The sequence below is a fragment of the Schistocerca serialis genome, chromosome 9, assembly GCF_023864345.2.
Source record: "Schistocerca serialis cubense isolate TAMUIC-IGC-003099 chromosome 9, iqSchSeri2.2, whole genome shotgun sequence".
NCBI lineage: Eukaryota > Metazoa > Arthropoda > Insecta > Orthoptera > Acrididae > Schistocerca > Schistocerca serialis.
This window is the reverse complement of record NC_064646.1, coordinates 307,451,767-307,456,665: the sequence shown is the minus strand read 5'-3', so window position 1 is coordinate 307,456,665 and position 4,899 is coordinate 307,451,767. Positions and strand designations below refer to the sequence as shown.

The following is a 4,899-nucleotide window of genomic DNA, read 5'->3' as shown; positions in this document are numbered from 1 at the left end:
TTAAGTAATCAGAAACGATAGGTTTGTTAGGACCAAATTACCGGTTATTTTATATTTATAAGTCGTACTGCTTGAAACTCTGGTGGAACAGAGAAACTTATGAAATCTTCCTGCGTTATCAATGGAGCAGCAGCATCGTCTCGATACAATATTGCAACGTGGTCGTCACCTTCCGGTGCATTGTTGAAACAGTGATGTTCTCAAGCAGACTTTGTCTTTCATAATTTCTCTGGCGGTGGCGTGGGGAGGGGGAAGACGCTAGAAAAGGTTTGAATTATGTGTAAAGTTTGTTCGAAGTCACTGAGAGTTCTCATTCTGAAATACTGACTGAATATAGTCTGGGTAATTTGCATGCCGTGACTTACACTCCCAAGAAACACACACACACACACACACACACACACACACACACACACATACTGTGGTGTCACCGCCAGACACCACACTTGCTAGGTGGTAGTCTTTAAATCAGTCGCGGTCCGTTAGTATACGTCGGACCCGCGTGTCGCCACTGTCAGTGATTGCAGACCGAGCGCCACCACACGACAGGTGTAGTCTAGAGAGACTCCCTAGCACTCGCCCCAGTTGTACAGCCGACTTTGCTAGCGATGGTTCACTGAATACAGACGCTCTCATTTGCAGAGACGACAGTGTTGCATAGCCTTCAGCTACGTCATTTGCTACGACCTAGCAAGGCGCCATATTCAGCTACTATTGATATTGATATTGTGAATCATGTACCGTCAAGAGCGACGTTCATCATTAATGGATTAAAGTTAAGTATCAAACTACTAACGTCCGCTTTCTGAATTATAATTCCTTGTCATGTTCCAGACCTCACGTCAGTATAGTTCTTCCCTCCTCACGCCAGCCTGCGTGAGGCAAAACGCGTGCATTTCGGCCTCCTCTAGTAACGCGGTGTTGGCTCTTCAGCCAACACAACACATACATACATGAAAACCGACGCGCCACGAAGGAGTTATGAAAACTGGTCAAATGTTGATATTCATACAAGTTCAAATGGTTCAAATGGCTCTGAGCACTATGGGACTTAACATCTGTGGTCATCAGTCCCCTAGAACTTAGAACTACTTAAACCTAACTAACCTAAGGACATCACACACATCCATGCCCGTGGCAGGATTCGAACCTGCGACCATAGTTCATACAAGTGTCGACAGAAAATACAATACCATAAACTCTGGTAGCCGATACCTGCCAGGATAACCGAGAGCGCTAACGCGCTGCTTTCTGGACTCGGGTAGGCGCGCCGGCCCCGGATCGATTCCGCCCGGCGGATTAACGACGAGGGCCTGTGTGCTGGCCAGCCTGGATATGGTTTTTAGGCGGTTTTCCACATCCTGCTAGGTGAATACTGGACTGGTCCCCACGTTCCGCCTCAGTTACACGCGTCGCTGACATTTGAAACACGTCCGCACTATTTCACGCTTTACACTAGACGCAGACAGTTGGGGTACACTGATTCCATCCTGGGGGGTACGGGGTGGCGGCAGGAAGGGCATCCGGCCATCCCGAAATCTAACATTCCCAAATCCGTTGTAACCACGCCGACCCTGCGATCGCTGCGGGACTATGGCGTAAGCGAAAGAAAGAAGAAAGAAACTCTGGCAGCCGATGGAAGATTGTGTGACGCTGCAATCCAGTTTCACTGCACAGCTGGCAAGGATAGTAAACAGCGAACATGTCGCTAACAGGACATAAAGTCTTTGTGAATTTCACTCTGTGCACGCAGCTGGAAACCAAGTACGCCTCGGAGACACGAGGGTGGACAATATACGTAGATGTCAGCCTCTGAGAGACGTTTGACTCAAAGGAGTCAGTTGAAGTAATCGGGGAAACCCCGCATTTGAATAGAAGCAGTACCACTATTCGATGATGTTGGCAGGAATGGGTGAATCACAGCCGAAAGCAGCGTCGAGAAGGGAGCAGTCGACCTAGAGAGAAGACAGAACGTGAGGACAGAGCAATAGTCAGAGAGGCAATCAGAGCCCCAGATTCATCATAACCATCAATCCGATGTGCAACTGGTGCCGAGTACCAAACAGTTAGTTTACAGTGATGACCGGCACATTCAGCATGGAATCTCTTTGACTGGAGTAGAATTGTCTTCAGTCATGAGTTCTACTTCGAAGTGGTTCCCGATGCCCATCGAAGACGTGTGTGGAAACGCCACGGACGGCGGTGTGATACCAACCTGACTATTGCCCGCTATATGGCCCGGCAAGCTGGAGTGATGGTCTGGAGTGGCGCTTCATTTCATAGCGGAACTGCTTTGGTTGTTAACCGCGGTATACTTACAGCCGCCGGGCGAAGTGGCCGAGCGGTTCTAGGCAGAAACCGCGCGACCGCTGCGGTCGCAGGTTCGAATCCTGCATCGGGCATGGATGTGTGTGATGTCCTTAGGTTAGTTAGGTTTAAGTGGTTCAAAGTTCTAGGGGACTGATGACCTCCGATGTTAAGTCCCATGGCGCTCAGAGCCATTTGAACACTTACAACCCAGCACCAGCGCTAAGAACATTGCCGTTTCCAGAATGAGATTTTCACTCTGCAGCGGAGTGTGCGCTGATATGAAACTTCCTGGCAGATGAAAACTGTGTGCCGGACCGAGACTCTAACTCGGAACCTTTGCCTTGCGCGGGCAACACCCGTTTTTTTCTGTTTACCTCCAGTTTTATTTCCAAAATTTGATGCAGTGGAAAATATTGCTTGCATCGTTCCTTTCCATCATCTGAAGCAAAATTGGTCATTGTATAGGTTCGAATCTAATTGTTTTTTAATTCTTTACCACTGACAATAAATTTTTGATGTATGTGACAGAAAGGTTAATGTGTTATAAATTGTGCCGTCCTTTACATTTGGCCTCTTGGATCACGCAGTATGTCTACTTTTTGTAGATTCAGGTGGTGTGATACCTTTTTCATAACATTTAGATATCACAATACGATATTGTCACCATTATTTTCTAGGAACTCTGCGGAGATGTCATCAATGACCGTTGCTTTGTCTGATTTTAACCTGTTTTTTCCGAGGAACAACAACCTTTTGCTATCGGTGCTGCTCTATTGTTTTCATCAATTAGTTTTTCATTTCTAATCTTCTCTTCTATCCCTCCAGTTTCAGCAGCACTGTACAGGACTTCAGTATACCCTTTACATATGTCATTTACATCTTCTATATCAAACAGCAGCTTCGCATTTTAATCTCTCGGTGTCTTACTCGTCGTTCTCTGCCTGTGCTGCAACAGCTTATTCTTGAAGTAATCTTCATCCTGATTCCCAGATTGGAAATAATCTTGAAATGCTTTGCTGATTTTTGCCCGTCAATTTTTTTCGCTAAGCGGCACATTGTTGTCAGATGGTTGTTGATTGCTTTATATTGATCAGTGCTCTTTTCTTTTAGTTTGTTCCTGTTGCCGATAAGATCAAATACTGCTGGTGTCATCTAAGTTTTCGTAGGTTCTATCTTTCTTATTCCTAATGCGTCTGCGGATACACTAGTAGCACCGGAAATTTCACAGAAGAATGCAGTTGAGCAAAGTCCAGCCTGTATGTAAACTGCCGGGAAGAAAAGTACACGTGGAAAGACGTCGGTTTCATTATGATGACAGCCTGTGCCACCTGGGAGGGAGCAGATGTAGTGATAATGGTTTCAATCTCGTTCGCCAAAAGGTAGCGCAGTGGCATAGCTAACAGAGGACCGTCTACGTGTATCCTTTAATAGGGAATGCTCACAGCCAGAAGGCACAGTGTGCTGCATACGTGTGAAGCAGCCAACTATGCCGGGGAGAGGCACTCGTGCTCCCTACAGCCAACTGAGCGAGTTTGGAAGGGGTAAAATTGTGGCCTTTTGAGTGGCGCGATGGTCCTTTCGGAGAACTGCCACAGGAGTTGGACGCGGTGCGTCAGTTTTATTACGATGCTGGTTTCAGTGGTCACGTGAACATTCTCACACCCGTAGAGGAGACTCTGGACGCCCATGCAGCACAGACGCCAGCCAGGATCGTCGGCTTGTAAGGGCAGCAGTGCTAGATAGTACGGCTACGACAGCACAGATAATAATGAAACGATAATTAAATCAAGACCCCAACCTGTCGACAGGTGCTGATGTACATCAACGGGGACAGCTGGAAATGTGTGCATCGACCGGGACTCGAACCCGGGATCTTCTGCTTACATGGCAGACGCTCTATCCATCTGAGCCACCGAGGGCACAGATAGTAGTGCGACTGCAGGGATTTATCCTTCGCACGCTCCCTGTGAGACCCACATTCCCAACTTAATGTCCACACACTACATTCGTGCCCCTCCCCATTACACTCATTACTCGCGGCAGACAATCTTACCGAGTCCCGTAAGAGTTCGGGCAATGCGTGTGCAACCAGCACAGAAGAAGAAGTTCAATGGCCGGTTAGCCTTAACTATATTAAGATGTTATCTGTTCTTTCGGGCATGACTGAAAGAACAGATACCATCTTCATATACGCATAGGTAAGTGGTCTTGCGCGGCCAGACGTGTCAACGCGAATTATTGCGAACCGGTTATTAGTTGTGGGACTGTGGGCACGCACATCTCTATCCCGTCTTCCACTGCAGTCTGGAACCGCAAGACCGCTACGGTCGCAGGTTCGAATCCTGCCTCGGGCATGGATGTTTGTGATGTCCTTAGGTTAGTTAGGTTTAACTAGTTCTAAGTTATAGGGGACTAATGACCTCAGCAGTTGAGTCCCATAGTGCTCAAAGCCATTTGAACCATTTGAACCCGTCTTCCACTCACGTCATAGCATCGACGTGCGCAGCTCGACTTGTGCCGTCAGAGGATCGCCTGGAAGGTGGAATGGCGCTCCGTGGTCTTCAGCGATGAAAGCAAATTCCACCTGAC

At 47.7% G+C, this 4,899-nt stretch overlaps 1 non-coding gene across 1 annotated transcript; it reads right to left on the bottom strand.

Moving 5' to 3' along the window:
* Positions 1 to 4,155: 4,155 nt before the first annotated feature.
* Trnat-ugu (transfer RNA threonine (anticodon UGU)) lies at positions 4,156 to 4,230 on the bottom strand. The gene has a single exon. It is a non-coding gene; the product is annotated as a tRNA-Thr (tRNA).
* Between the last annotated feature and the right edge of the window lie 669 nt (positions 4,231 to 4,899).